This window comes from Mauremys reevesii, linkage group 2 (assembly GCF_016161935.1).
Source record: "Mauremys reevesii isolate NIE-2019 linkage group 2, ASM1616193v1, whole genome shotgun sequence".
In the NCBI taxonomy this organism is placed as follows: domain Eukaryota; kingdom Metazoa; phylum Chordata; order Testudines; family Geoemydidae; genus Mauremys; species Mauremys reevesii.
In genome coordinates, this window is record NC_052624.1 from 274,830,370 (window position 1) to 274,851,165 (window position 20,796).

Sequence of the window (20,796 nt, forward strand, 5' to 3'; positions counted from 1 at the left end):
GGTAATAAACTTGAATTTAACACTGAAGGAATTAAGCATGGAAACAAATTACCTTGTGATGAAGTGATGGAGAATCCACCACAAGTCTTTAAAACTAGCTTGGATAGCTTTTTAAGAAATATGCCATCACTCACCCACCAGTTGTAGACTTGATACAGGAATTGCTCGGAGTAGCAGACTAGATAATCATAATGTCCCTTCTGACCTTAAAAATCTATTAATCTATAGACTTCCATGATACAGTACTTCTAAGGCTAGCATTTTAAAATTCAGTTCTTGTAACATTCAGCCCTCTTTGAACAGCCTTCTCCATATTTACATCTTTCTTCAGAGCCACACTACTGCCTACCAAATAATATGTGTACACCTATGATAACCTAACCTTTACTGGTTGTTTCATGTGGCAAAGCTCAATTGTGATCTCTCTAACACAATGTTGCCAATGCTTTTGATTTGATCATGTGTCTCATAATTGGGTGTTCCTCTTAAACTCGCAACTTCTAGAGTCATGTGAATTTCTGAGAATCTCAGTTTTTATTTTATAAAAGTAAGTTTCTAGCCTTCATGGTTGTGGATAAAAGCTAGAAAATGTGATCTCAGTGTACCCTCCAGCTCAAAACCCAGCAGTCAAATATAGAGAACCTAAAATGTAGTATTTATTTCTTTTCAGTCACAGAATTTTTAAAGCCAATCTCAAGATTTCTGGAGGCCTGACTCATGATTATTCCTTGTCTGGGGTTGGCTGTACCGTGATTAACATGTTGAACTCTGTCACAGGTTGAGCTGGGCCTATGATGAAGGTGTTGAGCTGCAGTTTTGACCTGTTTCCTTGTTAACTACCTGTTCAAAGGAATTCTGGGACTTGCAGTCCCAGGGACTATGTGACAAGGAATGATGGGGAGGGGAGGGCAATGCATAAACTCTGTTTCCTCAGAGCTGGGAGAAACCTGGAGAGCAGGCACCACCTCATCCTGAGGAAGGGATGGCAAATGAGGCCTGAAAGTCGAGCTGACTGGCAAGCCCTGCTGTGAAGTAGCTCTCAGGTGAGGGGAAGAATGAAAACGAATAGTTGAGAAAGGAGGGAACAGCTTCTTCACTGTTCAGGGCTGAAGCGCAGGGTGAAGGCAAAGCACAGTAATCCCTACAGCTCAGCTGTGCCACCTTGCGGTGTGAGGTAATACCCATCTGACCAAGAGGTGAAGAATACCCAGACCTAGCGAGGTAACTGTGACCTGGAAAGGGTGAAGGGCTACTTGTTGACACCTGCACCAAAAGGGTGAAAGGCTAGTTTATGCTGGAGTTTGTTTACCCCCTAATGAGGTGTATGCAACCACTCAAGGGAAACTGAGGCACAGAAGAGGTCAATGGAGGCAGGGGCCATACCTAACCTCAGAGAGGTAAGTAACCTGCTTATGTCCCTTCCCCTCATTCTGAGCTCCACAAGGCAGAGATTGTTCCACTTTCTACAGAAAGAGCCTTGCACATTATTGGGTGATCCCTGAGACAAGGAACAGATCTACCAGTCCTACAGTTTTCGCTTTCTACTGTGAATTTATGGGAGGATGGGAGTGGAGAGAAGGAGAAAGAAAAATAGAGAGAAGGAGAAGAACAAAAGAAAAAAGTAATACTTTGTACTAATGGGGCTTCTCCTTTAATGATCTCCCACTTCATTACAGACATTAATTCATTAAACCCCAAACTATTTTGGACTAAAAAAATGTATGATTGGTTGCTCTTCCCCATGTTACTGCTTCCTGCTTCTTGGCAGGGGCATAAACGAGATGACCCTTGTGGTCTCTTCTAACCCTACGGTTCTGTGATTCCTACAGAAGGGCAGCCAATCCGAACACCTCCATGTTCTTATGGAAAACTTAGGTCTTTACTGCAGGGAAGCAGTCATAGTTCCTGCTTTCCCTGCTTCACACTGATGGGAATGGACCACTCTGCAAAGAGCCACTGGGGAGCAGCTCCTGCTAGGAGCTCCATGCACAGCTTCCCAGGCCTGGGTGAAGATGCCCCATCTCCGCTCTGTGAGGGGGGCGAAGAACCCCATCCTGCTGCTCTTTCTCCGGATTCTCAGAGGCTTGGGTTGGTGAGGGGAAATTAAGAGATGACAAAATGCTGTGAGAGGAGATGGGAGGAAAAATCCAGTGTTGCAATGGGGAAGAGAAAGATAAGCTAGGGTCTCTCTATCTGCCTCCCCTCCCCCCCCCACTGCCTGAGACCTTATTTGCAAAGACACACAAACCTGTGCAAATAAGCACAAATTAATGTGCATTCATGCTATGTTTTGCAAATGTACTGCAGATGTATGCAACTTGACATTTGACTGGTTTTGCAGACTGGATACTGGCAGGTATGAAATAATAATTCAAATGAATTATATTTAATGACTAGATACTATTAATAAGCTTGCAGAAATCACTCTTCTCTCCCTGCCCAAGTCCCACATGCCATTTTAAAGTAATATCCCTTGTATTGTATTGAATTTAAATATTTCCAACATTGATATAGTTGAAATCCAGGCAAGCTTTAATTAGTCAGTGCAGATTATCTCCCCATATCATAGGGCACATCTCAAGATGTATTTATGTGCTGATCCTAACAGCCAGCCAATGGTACTACTGCCTGCTTTGTGATGGGGAGACAGCATACAGACAGAGTGAGCTGAAGGAGGAGTTTGGGTCCATGTTTTCCTATTCATTATTATTCATTATTATGGTGGTTGTGCCTAATGGCTGGTGTCTTTATCCTAAATATGGCATCAACACATATGGAAAAGGCAGGCCCTGTCCCAAAGAGGTTACAGTCTAAACAGAAAGCTTTGTGGCCATCACCATAACATCTCTCTGATTTCCCAGCATTCATGGAGAAGAAGTGATTAGAGTGCTATGTTCATTCCCCTGCTGTGCCACAGATTTCATGTGTGACCCTGGGCAAGTCACTTAGGTCCAGATCCTCACAGATAATTAGGTACCACCAAACTCCCACTCAGCTACCGCCTAAACTCACTTGGTGCCAAATTTTTGCAGTCCGAGTTCTTCAGGCACCTAAATTTCTCCTCTGCCTCTGGCTATGCTCACTGCAGGTGCCTAACTCCTGCCTAAGCCCCACAACCATCCACTGACTGGAGGAGGATAGGCTCTCCTCTGCCTTAGTCATGTACGGGGCCTGATCTGGTAGGTGTGCATGACATGCCCTGGGTGCAATCTGGGCTGTGGAGCCCCTGTGCCCCCTTTAAATCTCCTGCCCAGGCTGTATCCTACATTGCTATGCCAGTGAAGAACAAACCCCTCCAGTCTCTGTTCACTCAGCCACCAGGGTGCAGACACACCCAGCAAAGTTACGTGAAAGCTCTCCCAAGCCACTCATGAACTACATGAGACCCCAGACAATTCCCCAGCCTTGCACCCTAGAAATGTGTCTTACTCTGCTCAAGATCTTCTTGATCAATGCAAGCTCATTAATTAGTTTGCCACTCCTTCAAAGGGTAGTGGGCCTGCACCCGTCTCTGTAATCTGAGCAGATCCCCCAGGCACTTTTGACTAACCTACTGGTTTAGATGAAACCAGTGTAATAACTAGAGAAAGATAGATTTTAAGAGATGAAGTGGCATTGGCATGGAATATTAGAATTGGTTACAACAGGAAATAACATAGCAATTCTGCAATCTTAATCCTAAACTTTACCAGGCTAATAATTCAAAATGCAAGAGGATTTCTCTCACCCAAGACTTCACACTAGTTCAGGATAACTGGAATGCTTTCCTGTTAGGTGCAGCGCCTCCCAAAGTCTCAATGGAGATCTCTTTGTTTTCCAGATGACCTCGCTTCCTTGTATAGAGATGGGGGAAGAAGCAGGCCAAGTCATGATATCACGGTCCCCTATTTATACTCCTTGCTTTCAGGAATCCCCCCCATCCCGCCCCCTGGGGTGCAGCCACTCAGTCTGTGGTGTATGTGAGATATGTAGTGTCTCTCAGGTTAATTGCAAAGTCCTTCCTCATACCTTTGGTCTACATGAGGCTGGAGCCATCTTCAGGGATGATATGCAGGTCTTTTGTGTATATTCCCTTTGATATTTCTAGTCTGTGGGCGTTCCCCAGAATCACAACATGTTTCAGTAACAAACACAAACAAAATGTCGTACGTTCATATACATGGATGATACACACATTTAAACAGAATAACAAGGCTCATCAAACTATGACTTTTCAAATGATACCTCACAAGGCATACTTTGCACAAAACATATCATAATCATACAACAGTGGTGAATATGTGGGTACAGGGGATACAGTATGTCACAATGTGCTCAGAGGCTGCCTAAGTCCACACAAAACAGCCAAGGAGGAACTCCCCTTATAACCTCTCACTCAGTGTTTAGCGCAGTGCTTCTCAAAGTCGGGCCGCCTCTTGTTCAGGGAAAGCCCCTGGCGGGCCGGGCCGGTTTGTTTACCTGCCGCATCCGCAGGTTTGGCTGATTGTGGCTCCCACTGGCCGCAGTTCGCTGCTCCGGCCAAAGGGGGCTGCAGGAAGGGTGGCCAGCACATTCCTCGGCCCGCGCCACTTCCCACGGCACCCATTGGCCTGGAGCGGCGAACCGCAGCAGATGCGGCAGGTAAACAAACCAGCCCAGCCTGCCAGGGGCTTTCCCTGAACAAGCAGCAGAACAGCTTTGAGAAGCACTGGTGAAGATCACTCCCCTGGGACATGGGAGAACACAGGTTCAGATTTCCCGTCTGAGGAGAGAGGACTTGAACAAGGCTCTGCCACCTCTTAAGAAAGCACTCTAGCCACAGAGCTATGGACTACTCTAATGACCCCCTGGAGTGCCGCCGGGTGAGTAAAAATTAAAAAGGCGCTGGCACGGGACCCGATTCCGGGGAATTGGGCGAATCGGCCTAAAGCCAGCCCTCTCTCCCATTAGCTAAGTTAGGCGACTCTCCATGGGCACTTTTGTGGATCTCACAAGGCACCTATCTCTCCTCTTTCATTGTAGAGGGAGACAGGGCACCTAGCCCAAGCTTTGTGGATTGCTGTGTTGGTACAGTGATTCTCTAGGCACCTAAATCCCTTTGTTGAGCCAGGCCTTACCCTCTTTCGGGCTCATTTCCTCATCTTTAAAATGGGGATAATAGCATTTCCCTACCTCACAGGCGTGTTGTGAGAAAGAATGCACTAAAGACTGGTGTGTGCTGACACTATAGTAATGGAGGCCTTATAAGCACCTAAGCTATAAAAGGATTGGGGGATGAATCCATATAGTGCAGATGAAGGCACGGATGTTAGCTACTGAAGTATCCCAAAGCTACATGCTAACCATGAGCTAGACTGCCCTTGGCCTTTGTATGGGCACACAGATTGGGTAGGAGAAAGTGAAAGAAAAGTCCTTCTACTGTGTGTATGCTGCACAAGGGCTAGAGATAACGTTCCTCGGGGGATCACAAGGACTTCTCACTCTGAGGGCCCCCAGAGGTGGAAACCATCCCACAACAGATTGAGACGGGTGGAGCCATGCCCCCCCCATTTCCTGCACACTAGCCTCGGGAGCTGGCTGGCCACAGAGAAGGCAGGGAAGCCATAGGAATAGACTGCATCTCAGCTCCCCATGGCTGGTGTGGGTCTGCCCCCAGTGCATGACAGTGGCTAACATATGACACTCCTATATACCAATCACTCCACCCACCCCTGCAGCACAGCTACCTGTGGGGTGCAGGGTGGCACAGTGCACAGCAGCAGGACAGGACTGGACTGGAAGTGTTGAAGATCTAGTTGCAGGGGTGTTTGGTGGTAGAATGGCATTACCCAAACTGAAATTAAGCCAAGAGATGACAAGCGGTGAGGTTCTGTATCGCCTGTGAAAGAAGCATCACCAAGCGGAGACACTGCTTCAGCCGTGACAGAGAGAAGAGTAACCCCTGCTGAACCACCAACTCCCACTTGTGCAGCATTTCCCAGCGGTGTTCCTTGCAGGTCTGACCCTTTAAGCCCTGAGCTGGCCTAACCCGAAGCAGCTTATGAGATCTGCCAGGATCACTGCACTGGCTGCATGCCCGTGGATGCATAACTACTTCTATTAGACAACATGCAAACTCAGCTCAGTTTAATGCGTGCTACGTGTCATTCAAACCAGGAGCGATAAAACCATTTATGTCAAAACATACAATACACTGGAGGCCTCAGTAGCTAGATTCTGAGCGCAACCCTCTTACAGTTCTGCATGATATTCTTGGCGCGCACTGCAAATACACTGCAACACAACAATTTATAAAGGCCTCCATTCTCCACTGAGATACTGATGCCTTGATATTGACAGAATGAGATCATCCCTAGCAAGTCCCCCCTGTAGGGAAGTGTTGCAGGAGAGGGCAAATTATTCATGTGGGAAGTATAAAGAGTGATTTTTCCTAAATATAGACATGGCTCTGTGTAATGCAATTTGATCAAACAAGTGATTGCCAATGTACACAGAGTGTGAGTGGTTTGGGAGGTTTTATTTTTTATTTTTTTCCTCCATTCCTAAGGCTAAATTACATTTCCATTGCCCAGAAACAGGAAATTATCAGCCCTAAAAGATCTTTATTTAGCTCTTTTATTCCTTTACCCTGCCCATTGCAGGCTGGTTATTATTAAGCCATCAAGGATGTGCTCCAATGATCATAAAGGGACTATATTCTGACAAGTTGATGACCAGTTTATAGCCATTTGTTCTTGTGTCCACTTTGGTGCTTAACTTAAATAACTCCTCTCCCTCCTTGATATTTATCTCTAGGACCATAAATTTCTTGCTTTCCCTAAGAAGGTAAATGCTCCGTGAAGGGCCTTAGGTAAGAAATTCCTTTCCACACTGTGTGTGCATATTAGGATCAGGCTGGATTGTCCATTTGATAGGAAATCCCAAAGGAGGAGTAACTTTCTCCCCAATTTTTCATAATGTTCTCCCTAATAAAACCCTTAGTTTAGCTGCAGAATCTGAAAAGAGGCTTATTTTTTTTTTAATTTGGTACATCATGCATGATCCTCTGGAAGGTCTTCTGACCTAGTTTTCCATTTGCAGGGGATATGCACAAGTGTAGCTCTCATTATACCACATATGAGCTAGGTATTGGCTCGTCAGGAGGATGATAATAAAGGCAAAATTCCCAAAGCAAATCTGCATGACAGAGCTTGATTACTGACACTCTGTTCTCCCTAATGCACAGATTTCCTTTTGACGTACAATCGGAACAGCGTTCTAGCAGTCCAGACGTGCCGTACAAATCCAAGTTTGCCCAAAATACATTCGCACACCAACTGGGAGGTTTGGTTAAGCTGCTTTGAGACTTACAAATATGGACATTTAAAAAAACCACTTCATCCATGTTTAATTATTATGAACCAAGGGCCACATGTGTCTCCCGTCACGACATGCCACAGAGAGGAACAATATTGGGGCAAATATGCACCAACTCAGTTGGATGCACATGCTGAGGCAAGAGTCCTTTACTTTGTGTTTAAACCCTACACTGTAGAGCCACCTGCCAGCCCCATGGCAATGCCTGAATAAAGAGGGGCAGTGATCAGATGGGGCGGTGTCATGGAATATGGTGCTGTGTGTGAGATGTTCCCAACAGAAAATCACAGGTCCTGAAGTTAAAACAATCCCGAGCAGCTATAACTGACACAAGGCATTCAGGGCTTAGTCCAGTGCCTGCTGGCATCAATAGACTGATTCCCACTGATTTCACTGGGCATTGACTGAATAAGGTCCTCAGGGAGTCCCCACTGGAGCGGGCAATCACATAGAAATGCCAGCAGTGGGACAACCAGTGATATCAAAGAAACTGACAACCATACTGCTAGAGTGACAGAGGGGGTCAAGGCTGGATTTAGAGGGCAGGCGACTGCCTGGGGTGCCGGGCTTGGAGGTGGGGGACGACACATCAGGCTCAGGGTGCTGTTTTTGTTGTTAGCGACAAAAGGGAAAATAGAATGTTTGAAGTAAAATGTTTCAGGTATTCCGTATGTGGATTCATTTTTCACTAACCCTCTAGAATATTCTGGAGCTTTGTAGAATCTCATGAAACCTTCCAGACTTTCTGAGAACTACATTTTCCTTGAACCTCCTAGACTGTTTTCAGCCATGCCCTAGCAGGTATATATGGGGCAGGCATCACCAGTCAGTCAGTGAGTTAAGAGAACAAAGTCATGTGAGAGCACTGCTGCAATATTATGAACCTTGTTTTATTGATGTTATGACGTTTCAGTTACTCTTAACATTTAAAAAGTTTCTATAAGCTTAGAGGAAATTAATGATTTTATTTGCTTATATATGGCATGAATAAATACAGATTTACATATCCTAGTGTGCAAGTCTATCATCTTATGAGACAGGGATGAATCATGCATCAAAGCCATGAAATGGGCTACAAATGCAAAAAAAAAAAAAAAGATATTCAAAAGTTTAACAAAGGGGGGGGGTGCCGAAGATACTCCTCGTCTGGGCTGCCCTGGAAGGGATAAAAAGTCTGCCAAAGCAGTGAGGTAGCACACAGATGCCATTAGATCTATGGGATATGACTGGATGCCCAATGGCTCTTCAGCCACTGCATTTTCAGCAGTCAGTTATTAATTATTATTCATATTACAGAAGGAGCCAGAGGTTCCAATCAGGATCATGTTCCAATTGCGCTACATATTGTAACTCTGTGTTTGGCACATGTGCAGCCGGTGTTGGAATACCGTGTCCAGCTTTGGGGCCCACTATTCAAGAAGGATGTTGATAAATTGGAGCGGGCTCAGAGAAGAGCCATGAGAATGATCAAAGGATTAGAAAATATGCCTTATAGTGACAGACTCAAAGTGTTCAATCTATTTAGTAACCATTTTGGGGTTCAGAGAGCATGGCCCCTTTAAATATTTTTCCTGAGGGGGTAAGTGCTGATTGTTCCAGAAGGAGGAAATGTTATTGGTGGGAGGGGGAGGAGAGAGGGGAGAAATAGCAACAAGGGTGTGTGTGTGTGTGCAGCTCCAGACACACGGGCTGCAGCAAGCCAACCCTCACAGAGTGAAGCAGCCAAGAACCTGCCTGAAGCCTGGGAAGGGCATGGCGGCTGATCGGGGATGCCCTAGGACAGGAGCCAGAAGGAGCACTGTGCCAGGCGGCAATCGCCCGAGAAGGACAAGCCAGAGCTGGACCCACTGTCACTGCTGCCCAGAGCTGCGTGGGGCTGTGAGTACTGGGGCTTGTGACTCTCCATTGGGAACAAGGAGGGAGGCTGTAGCTAGCTGAGTGGGGAGGTGGTCGCTCTGTGGGGCTTTGCAGAGAGCAGCAGAAGAGGGCACTGGAGAGGTTTGTTGGGGAAAGTTCACTGGCGCCGAAGATGACCGGGCACACCTAAGACTCACCACTGGACTGGAACTTTGCTCAGGCTTCGTGAACTTTGTGTGCAGACACATTGTTCGGTGTCTGTCCTTCCAGACGGTGCTACCACTGGGCCTGTGGGGCTTTGCGTTAAATGCAACCCTGTTTTACCCCTGCCCTTATATTTCTCCCTGTTGTTTTTCTCCTTTCATCCATCTGTAAATAAACATTTCCCTTTCCTATACTCATTGTAATTTTCCAGTGTGTGTGTGTTCACTCTGGGAAGGTTGGAACAGCTGCCCCTGGGTCGAAGGGACTTTCCCTGCTGTGTTCCTGCGCACGCCTTCTCTTGGCCAGGGCTGCCTGCAGAGCAGACTCCATCTTGGCCACGAGGGCACTAAAGTTACATTAGCTTAATAAAGAGAAAGGTAAGGGATGATTGCAGTCTATAAATAGCTACATGGGGATCAAATATTTGGTAATGGGCTCTTCAGTCCAGCAGAGGAAGGTGTAATGCTATCTAATAGCTGGAAGTTGAAGCTAGACGAATTCAGAGAGGAAATAAGGTATGCATTTTTAACAGAGAGAGTAATTAACCATTGGAAAAATGTATCAAGGATCGTGGTGGATGCTCCATCACTGACAATTTTTAGATCAAGATGGGATGTTTTTCTAAAAGATCTGCTGTAGGAATTATTTTGGGGAAGTTCTATGGTATGTGTTATACTGGAGCTCAGACTAGATCAGTGGTCCCCAACCTTTTTGTCTGGCGCCAGACGAAGGACCGTGGTGGCGGTCGAGCATCCGCCGAAATGCCGCCGAATTTCCGCGGCATTTTGGGGGCGACGCCTCTCGATGACGTTGCTTGTCGGTTCCCAATAGCGATTCCCACAGAATCTTTGGGAAGGCTAAAATAAATTTTTAATCATCACATTCCAGGAACTCGTCACTTAACGTTGTAGTTGTGTTCCTGAAAAATGCAACTTTAAGCTAAACAATGTTAAGCGAATCCAATTTCCCCATAAGAATTAATGTAAATGAGGGCGTTAGGTTCCAGGGAAATTTTTTTCACCAGACAAAAGACTATATTATATATATAGATATATACACACACATACACACACATACATATACATATACACACACAAAACCACACACAGTATAAGTTTTAAACAAACAATTTAATACTGGTACACAGTGATGATGATTGTGAAGCTTGGTTGAGGTGGAGGAGTCAGAGGGTGGGATATTTCCCAGGGAATGCCTTACTGCTAAATGAACTAGCAATTGACCGAGACCTCAAGGGTTAACTCTCACAACACTCTACAAGCCCACTGGAAAGGAGGGAGGGCAGACAGAGACACCCTGTGTGTGAGAGAAAAAATGCACATTTCCCCTTTAAGTAGCTGACCCCAGGCTTAAGTACACCACCTTGTTAATTAAATCAGCTTGCTGAGACCTGAGACCCGCAGCTACTGCCTAGAAGCTCCCTCCCTCCATCGTGTGTCCCTCCTGCTCTATGGAAATGGGGTAAGCGGGGTACAGGAGCAGAGGGAGGGGGATACACCCTGACATTAGCCCCTCCCACCCCCTGTTTTTCCCCCATACAGCAAGCAGGAGTCTCTGGGAGCAGCTCCAAGGCAGAGGGCAGGAGCAGCACATGGCAGTGGGGGTAGGGACAGCCGCTGCACAGGGAACTTCGGGGAGGGGGGAGCTGATGGGGGGCTGCTGGTCCACCCTGGTTCCAAGCCCCCACCAGCTAGCTGCAACGGGCTGCTCTTCCTGTAAGCAGCAGACAAAACAGGTGGCTGCCAAACAACTTAGAAGGGAGCATTGCGCAACTTTAAATTAGCATGTTCCCTAATTGATCAGCAACTTAATACTGAAACAACGTTAACCGGGATGACTTTAAGTGAGGAGTTCCTGTATTTATTAATGTATTTGTTTGTTTTTATTTATCCTGTGCAACCAACAGTGTTCTCTAGATGTATGTATACTTAACAATCTGTTTTAGAGGACTCTGTCAGCTTCAGTGTGACCCATACATTTTTAATAGGCCTTTATAAAACTTTAGTCCCATCAAAACAACTCTACAAGTAAAAGGGAATCTTCTAAAAACTGTTGTTTTTCATATAAAATAAAATTTTCCCTGTAATGTTTGCAATCCCAGCTAGCCCTTACAAAGTGAAATTGTCTGAAACAACTTTCTTTTGCTTTGTTGAGAGAAATGCAAGAAGAAAACAGAGTGGTTAGTGACAAGTAAACAACCAGGATTTTCATTTTAAGCATCTCATTTGATCTTAGGCAGTCTTCTCTGGAAAGATAAGTGGTTTTACATCAAGATAGCTAACTTGAGATCACTATCTCAATGAAAAATCCCAGTGGAGAGAAGGCACAGGTAGTTTTTAATCTCAAGATATGTCTAAGCTTTGAGCTTGGGTGGAGGTCGATTCCCAGCTAGAGGAGACATACACACACCAGCCCACTAAAAACAGAGTGTAGGTGTGACAATTCAAGGGGCTAGCCACCCTGAGTAAGATCCCATCCAAGACCACAGGCACTTGGGGGCAGGGCTAGTTCATGCTACTGCAGCTACACCCTCTTTTTAGCATGCTAACTCCATCAGAGCTAGCAGGACAACATCTCCGCAAGCTGGGAATCACAACCCCAGCTCCCTCCAAGAGGACATACTCTGAATGTAGCTAGTTGAAGTCAACCCCAAGCCCCCGACCTGAGGTTTTCCTCAGGTAGCTACATCGAGATAAAATGACAATGTCTTGCTTCTAGTAGCATGTTACCTTGAGTTGTAGAGACACACTTTGCTCTGTAGTGAAGACACAGCAACAGTGTTACAACACTCACAGTCTCGGCGCACCTCCTCACAGCAAGACCAGCCTTGCAGTGTTCTGCCTCTGTATCCCCACAACAATCTCCTGCCAGGTGACTTGTAGTGAGTCGGCCTCCAGCTAAGCCATTGACCAAAATCCACATCATGCACTAGCAAAACAAAGAAAACCCAAAATCTTTGCCCTGAACTCCAACTGGGCTCACTCTTTATGGCCCCAGGGACTTGTCTTGTCTAATTCAAGCTCATCCTCTGAGCTTAGCTTTCACCCTTCCGAGGCTCCTTTCCATCCCCCTCTCAGCCCCATCAGGGCTCCATTGGGTTGCTCCTTGCTCTATACCAAGCAGCCACTCGCAGGCCTTCTCACAGAGGTCTCCCACATGCCTGTGTTTTCCTATGGCTCCACACAGTCTTCTGCTCTCCAAACAGCTCTCAACTGCTCTGCTTCTTTGCTTCCTCTGAACTCCTCAGGTTTGGCAGGATAAGGTAAATTGAGCAGGACTGACTGGCCCAAAGCAAACTGCCCTGTTACAGTCAGCTGTTAAGGTATAATGCAGGTTGATCTCTCTCAAACCCAGGACCCAAACTATGGAGGGCATTGTAAATTACATCTCAATTAAACTTTCTCCAAATTCAGGATAGTCTGGATGTGAGAATTAAGCTCAGGGTCGTCTCTTGTAAAAATGAAGGGGTGGTTATTCTCTGTGTCTTTCAATTATATACTACCATCACCGAGCATTCATTTTGTCCCATTTCGGAATAAAACGTTCTTGTATCAACAGGAAGATAGTATTTTCTCCAAAACATCCAGGTGGGGGAGTGGAGAGGAAATGCATTTGGTTAGAATTTAGTTTAATTTCCTAATTGTGTAAGGTGAGTTCAGTGCTGAGACTTTTCTCAAATATTTCGCGTTGTTTATGACTTGCAAAGGATATTTTTTTAAAAATGGATTTATGCCAATTTTATCTTTCTGACAGCATGCTGGGAACCAAGAGCTGAGCCAACACTCTGGTCACTTAAACACCAATTAATCCCCACAAGGTGGACCTGACTGTTCCTAGTGAGCAGATTAGAATGAGCTGGGGAGGACTAAATACACTTCTACCCCAATATAATGCAACCCGATATAATACGAATTCGGCTATAACGCGGTAAAGCAGCGCTCCGGGGGGTTTATTGGTGTTTAACAATAAAAGGTCTCCAAATAGTCTGAGGGACAAGGCAAGGCCTTGCTCCTGCCTTTGCCGCTGTCTACACAATCTTTTTTAGAGAAGGTTTAATTTAATACAGTAGGTTTTATTTAAAAAAAAAATTACCTTAGAAATAACTTAAAACTCAAATCTAGTCTTCCCTGGCTTTGCTGGCGGGGCTCATAGATGCTAATAATGAGCTGTAGCACCTTAACTGAATAAATAAGTGTCTTGGATCTTTAACAAAGGTTTCATTTTTCCAAAATGTGAATTAGACATTGAAGTTTAATAGGAGTTAATTAAAAAAAAAAACAGAAAACAAAGTTTTATTGAGTCTGCCTAAAAAAATTCCTTCCCTTTTTGTTAGATCAACTTTTACTTTCTTGGCACTTGTGTTGTCAACATAACACTCATTATCCAGGCATCAGAGTCTTCCAGCCTAGACAGGATCTGAATTTCTAGTGTTAAAAGAAAACCAAGAAGTTTAAAAAACCTTTCAGGCTTTCGTTTCCCATCATAAGGAGGCAAAAAGGGGCAAAGGCCTTTTAAAATACATTGTTTCAGTGAACTTTCTTGCCAACATATTTATTTTGCTAGGGCATTCACAGAAAGAGAACTGAAAAGGGACACAAATGCAGTGGATTTATTTATAAATTCAAAGAAATAAGTGAAAAATATTTTGCAGTATTCACCTAGCTCTGCTCCTTAAAGTAGTACCCGCAGAAACCACTATAATCAGAGGCCAGCACAGTGCTGATTCACTCAGTTGTCTCGATTTGTTGATACTGTACAGTATGAATCAGATTTTATCTTTCACTTATTCCCTTCTTTTTGGCCTCAAAAATAAGATTCCAGTTTTTTATTCCCACAAACTACCTGGCAGATATCACAAAGGCAGAGTTAAATGGAATGGGGAGGGAAGGCAAGATTTCAGCAAGGTAGCACAGTCAAAGGTGAATGTCTGCAATTGTCTGGTTGACAGGGTCTGTCTGTGGGGCATTTTCACTCTAAGTTCATTGACAGCCAAAACTCTTATGCAGAGCAGAATGTGACGAATTGATTTTCCTTGCAACTTTCAGCTGCCCTTTGAATAAATGATAAGTCAAGGCCACAGTAAAAGAGTCCTTACCTGCTTTATCGCCACTTCTTTAATCAGCTCTGTCTCTGCAATATCTGCTCAATAGTGTCTGCTTTTCATTCTATCAGTTCTTCTTTTGGAAATCTGTCTTGAAGAACTATAACTCTGATTTCTTGGCCTGAACTCTAATTGCTGCAACTAATTTAGCCCACTGTTTCCTCCTTCATGTAACACTCTATTAGAGAAAGAGCATATTTCTGAACTGATTAAATTAAACACTTCCATATTTCCCTACTCATCATAATTTTAACTCAGAGCTCATCTAATCAATCTTTGGCAAGAGAACTACAATGATACACTAGATCTTGCCATTAAGATAAAATAGTCGTGTGGCTGAATTAAAGCTGAGTAAATTAGGTAGACTAAAATTTAGACTGTCTTTTTATTGTCTCTCATCCATCTCACCCTTAAATGTGTGCTTTTCAAGGCTGGCTATTTAACTCCCATCAATAATTCCCTTCATGTGCAACAGGAAAATTATCTGGCAGTCTTGAAAAGATCCTCTGCAGGGGGCTTAATTTGTAGTTTAACAAAAAGCCTAACAAAATCTGCTGATGGCGCCTAATATAGCCCTCACCCAATATAGTTACTGTGCACAGGTTGTGGTGGTAGTGAATCAGCAGGTGGTGTTCCTCAGTACTGGCAAGTATTAAGCTAATCATGTCGGGGGCACTGTGCTGAGGGAGGTGGTATCCCTTGGAGACGCGAAACTCTGGTTCTGATACTTCAGCTGAAAATTTCAATTATTTTTTCAAAACACAAAGAACCTGCCAAATGTCATGTTTTGGGGGGTTTGGGGGCTGAAAATGTTTCACTTTTCTGCCAATAATAATTTGTTTTTCAGTTTTTCTAATGACAAATCTTTTTTTTTGTTTGTTTTTGTTTTTTTGAGGAAAGCAAACTCTTTCTGTGGGAAAAAAAATCATTTTATTGGAAACAAAATTTTCCATAAAAAAATTCTCTTGGGGGGAAATTTCCCAACAACCCTATTAACTACATACTGATTACCTAAATACCTTTGCATTTTCAATTGGATATTGCATTCTTCTTTACTCCCAGATGTAAATTATGGAACATAATGGTTGGTCCTGTTAAAAAGCTTCTGCTTTACTCTGAAGACGCAGCTATATTTCTATTTCAAATGTTTTCTGCTTTATATAGTTTTCAAATGACTTTGGGACCTTTAGGAATTATATATATTCACTGGTCTAGTCCTAGGGGTATTCAGCACCTTGTGGAATCAAAACATTAAGCTATAAAATATCATCATCATTGTAGTTCACTAACATCGGAAATGCTGTACAAAACATATTAAGTGGGCCCAATCCTCACAGGAGGCATTCCATGTCCTCATATGATTGACCCTTAAAATAGTAAGATATCACATTTATTGTAGCATACTAGCATTTTATAGCAGCTATACTATACACAACATCTTGGGTGTAGCAAATTATAAATACTATATAACTCTTTAAAAACAACAACAATCTTTTTTTCCAATGGCTAATACAATATTAATGTTTTTTCCTCAATGTCTAGAACAGAAAACACATTTTTTAACCCTTACAGGACAAAATGTACAGATATGCAAACAGATGTTTTGTAAAATACTCACTTCTTATGTGTTTGTTATTTGCTAAACATCTGAAAAATGCGTGGCAATATTTTCTGCATAAAATGAAGAACAAAAGCTGTTAAAATATTAGCGGGCATGCCCATTTGAGACACAGAACAAGTTGTTGTAAGTGGCTTACTGCCAGCTTGTAACATAGACTGCAGTGCACTTACAAACTTTCAGAACTGATGTTTTGTGCATAAATGGAAGTCGCTGTAGCAAAGAAGAATGTCTGCATGTAACATTTTGCAGTCTTCTTTCTTTCATTTTGTGAGGCTCCAGCTTTACAAAAAAATAATGAAGTGCGGTCAACGTATACAAAAAAACCAGTTAAAAACAGTGAAGGTTGCTAAAGGCTAGTAATAACCCCCTCCAAACCACAAAAAAGCAGGAATGGCAGAGTAAAACCGTGCAGCAATTTACATCATCATCTTACATCCGTATAACCACTCGAGAGAAACACACACTGACTCTATGCCAAGCAGGGGTATCAAATCACAGCTCTGTTCCCCGTGACAAAGAAAAGCATGTTTGACATAGAGACTGTTAGATGGAGCTAGAGTGCAGCAGCAAATTTAGCTGCTGAGCCTGCTTTTCCCTCTTTGTGAGATCCTGCTCTTTGATGAAGGGGAGCCCCAGCCATACACGTGAAAAGCATTCATCTGTTAGCTTTCATTTTAGGAATTATGCATAGGGAATCATAGAATTGTGGGACTGGAAGGGACCTCGAGAAGTCATCTGGAGAAGGACCTAGAAGGGAAGACCTATCAGTTCATCTACTCTATCCGCTGAAAGCATCCAGCCCCCAGATATCCCAAACCATGATGGTATTGTAACTAACACCCTCTTGTCCTCAAGTGGCCTCATCCTGATCCCATGTGAGCAGTGGAACATGCAAACTAGCTAACGTCATAAGCTGTGGGCTCGTCTTCACTACCACACTAAATCAGTGCCGTTGCCGTCAATTTAGCACGTCTTCATCAGCCCCCGCTAAGTCAGTGGGAGAGCGCTCTCCTGTCAACTTCAGTACTCGACCTCAAGGAGAGGCGGAAGCTGAGTCAATGGGAAAGCATCTCCCGTTGACATAGCACAGTGTAGACAATGCTTTAAGTCGATGTTAGTTACTTTGACTTAAGTTACATAACTTAACTAGCATAAACTAGATTGACTTAGTGTAGACAAGGCCTGTGACACCCACAGCACAGAAGGGAGAGCACTCTAGGCACTCCAAATCTTAACAGCCAGAAGGACGTCGATCTGACTTTCGGTGGGTTCATGGCACTCACATGCGGGGGTCACATAATAAACAAGGGCCTTTGCTCCCGGTCTGCTTTAGATAACGAGGGTGAGTTCAACCAATTTGCAATAAACAGAGCTAAGTAATGGGTGGCTATAGACACAAATAACAACAGCTCCAATAATAGCCAGTCACTTACAACAGACCCTGGTGCTCTAGGTCAGATACTCGGTGGTTGCCCATGCACCTCTGAGACAAACACTCTGAAAGCAAAGTCCTACCCATCAGGGATTCTTCAGTCTCTTAGGCTGAGGCCTCTCTCCTCAGCCCCTTCCCTGCTCAGAGCTCCCCCTCTCTCCAAGTGAGATGTTGTGTATTTAGGCCATGTTCTGAGAGCTTCTTCTTCTCCCTCCAGGTCCAGAGAGCCACCCGCGTCCCTCTCCTGCTTCACAAGAGGGCTCTCATCGCTAATGCCATCCTCAGTGTGATTTGAGTAACTGAGGGGAAGGGACTTATCAGTTTCTGGTCAGTCCCAAAGCTGCAGGAGTTCATCCTCCTGCTGAGGAGAGAGTAAAGCCCTTTTCTGGGCTAGAGAAAATCAGCTTATCTACACGTTCCAACAGGGAACATGTTGTGTATTTGGTTGTCATGGTTTTTGGTTCCTATGGTAACTGAGTTAGATTATTAGGGGATAGCTCAGCCAGCTTCAGCCGGCTGGGTGAGTTCTCTGAGTCTGTAAATAAAATGGTGATTTTGTTAGCTGTCTGCTGTCTGGCCTCAAGTGATTTCTTCCTAAACCGGCTGCCCCCAAGGATATAACAAGTGGCGACGAGGGTGGGAGTCCGGTGCTGCTCCAGTAACAGAAGGAAATAGAAGTCAAGGTAAAGAACAGACAAACAAAAAAGCTGCTTGTTTGCACTGACTGTGAAAGTGAAACTAAAAATCATGGCTACTCTGACCAGGCCACTGGAACCTTTTGATGAGAATACAGAGCAGTGGCATGTGTATACTGAGCATTTTGAGCTTTTTGTTATTGCAAATGACATTACAGAAGCGAAGAAGGTGCCAATATTCTTAAGTGTTGTAGGGGCTAAAACCTACTCCCTGCTACGCAGCTTACTACACCCTGTTAAGCCAGCGACTAAATCTTACAGTGACATTGTGGAAATCCTGGGGTCCCATTTTTCCCCAAAACCACTGGTAATTGCTGAAAGATATAGGTTCCACAAAAGAGACCAAAAGGAAGATGAAACAGTTGTACAATTTGTAGCCATTTTAAAAAAGCTAGCAGAACACTGTGAATTTAAGGAGATGTTAAATGATGCCCTGCGTGACAGGTTAGTGTGTGGCCTCTACAGTGAAGCTATATGGAAGCGCCTACTGACAGAGGCTCAGCTTACATTACAGAAGGTTGTTGATATTGCTGTCTCCATGGAACTGGCTACAAGGGAGGCGCAATACATCGGTGCATCCCCTAGGGTGCAAAAAGTGTCACAAGAACTGACCCACAAAACGGTGCAGAGTCAAGAATGTTACCGCTGTGGTAAGCCGGGTCACCAGGCATTGGAATGCTGGTGTAAGGACCTGGTGTGTCGACACTGTGGCAAAAAGGGACACATTGAGTGTGCCTGTAAACAAAAGAAAAGGAGGCCTGTGGTCTGGCCGACAAAAAGAGGAACCCTGCATACCCTAGAGCAGACCCAGGATGATCAAGGTGACACCTCAGCGCAAGAGAAAGTGCCACTGCATGTTTTGTCTTTGGCAGTGGGCTCACATGAATACTGGGTAACCCCGTTATTGGATGGCAAACGTATACGCATGGAACTGGACACCGGTGCAGCCGTCTCACTGATCTCCGAGACTGTGTATAAAGAAAAGCTACAGCATCTTCCGCTTAAGGCAACAAAAACTGTTCTGAAGACGTATACGGGAGAAGCTGTGCCTATGCTGGGCACTATTGATGTTAAGGTGGAGCTCAATGGACAGGTGGCTAAATTGCCACTGTTTGTGGTGAGAGGTAACTACCCAGCCTTAATGGGTAGGTCTTGGCTTGGGAAGATTCAGCTGAACTGGGCAGAAGTGCACCGGATGACTAAAGAAGAAACCAGTCTAACCCCTATACTAAGGAAACATGCTGCTGTTTTTGGAGATGATTTGGGAAGTATGAAGGGAATCACTGTGACATTGAACATTAAACCTGACAGTCCACCAAAATATCTGAAAGCCCGAACTGTGCCATATGCCATCAGGCCAAAAGTTGAAGCAGACCTGGAGCGCCTGGTCACCAATGGAGTCCTAATACCAGTTACCCATAGCTCATGGGCCACTCCTATCGTTCCAATAGTGAAGAAAGATGGCTCTCTCCGGATTTGCGGTGATTTTAAAGTCACTGTCAACCCAGTGTTGTGTGCAGAGCAATACCCGCTTCCCCGCATCGATGACCTCTTCACAGGCCTGGCTGGGGGACAAAAGTTCAGTAAGATTGATCTGAGTAAAGCATATTTACAGATGCACGTTGATGAAAAGTCCCAAGAGCTGTTGACTATTGTGACTCATAAGGGGCTTTATCGATACTGCCACCTACCCTTCGGAATAACATCTGCTCCCGGCCTGTTCCAGAGGGCTATGGACCAGATCTTGTGTGGCTTGTCAGGAGTTCAGTGCTATCTGGATGATATCCTGGTCACTGGAAGAAATGAAGAGGATCACTTAAAGAATTTAGAGGCTACCCTACAAAGACTGGAAGAGTATGACCTACGAGTTCGCAAAGACAAGTGTGAATTCTTCAAGCCCTCTGTTGAATATTTGGGACACATCATTGATTCTGCAGGTCTTCATAAGGCCCCTGCAAAAGTTAAAGCTATTGTGGAGGCTCCCCCACCTTGAAATGTAAGCCAGCTGCGCTCGTTTCTAGGACTACTGAACTACTATGGAAAGTTCATCTCACAGTTAGCCACACTGCTAAAACCACTTCATGAGCTCCTTGGGCAGAACAAGGCCTGGAAGTGGACTGAAGCCTGTGATGTTGCATTTAACAAAGCTAAGGATGCATTGCTAAATTCTGAAGTTCTAACGCACTTTGATCCATCCTTACCCCTACAATTGGCCTGCGATGCCTCCCCTTATGGAGTGGGAGCAGTCGTGTCACACATTATGCCTTCGGGAGGAGAGAGACCTATTGCTTTTGCTTCACGCACTCTAAGCAAAGCAGAAACTAACTACGCCCAAATCGAACGAGAGGCATTAGGAATTGTTTTTGGAATTCGGAAGTTTCATCAGTACCTGTTTGGGCGAAAGTTTACTCTTCTCACAGACCATCGACCTCTGACGTCAATTTTTGGACCCTACACAGGCATTCCCCCATTAGCTGCTAGTCGTATGCAACGTTGGGCATTGTTACTTTCAGCACACACATATGAAATCAAA

General features: G+C 44.5%; 1 long non-coding RNA gene across 3 annotated transcripts in view; it reads right to left on the bottom strand.

Annotated features, from left to right (window-relative positions):
• Positions 1–17,985, bottom strand: part of LOC120398565 — a 73,283-nt gene extending 55,298 nt beyond the window's left edge. Inside the window, exons 1-5 of one of the 3 annotated variants that reach the window (XR_005594542.1) lie at positions 17,652–17,985; positions 16,307–16,415; positions 16,134–16,186; positions 14,510–14,693; positions 13,648–13,838 (exon numbers count right to left, since the gene is read on the bottom strand). This is a non-coding gene — a long non-coding RNA (uncharacterized LOC120398565). Of the gene's footprint in view, positions 1–13,647; positions 13,839–14,509; positions 14,694–16,133; positions 16,187–16,306; positions 16,416–17,569 lie in introns of those variants that run through there. The other 2 variants (XR_005594541.1, XR_005594543.1) reach the window with 2 other exon arrangements.
• Between the last annotated feature and the right edge of the window lie 2,811 nt (positions 17,986–20,796).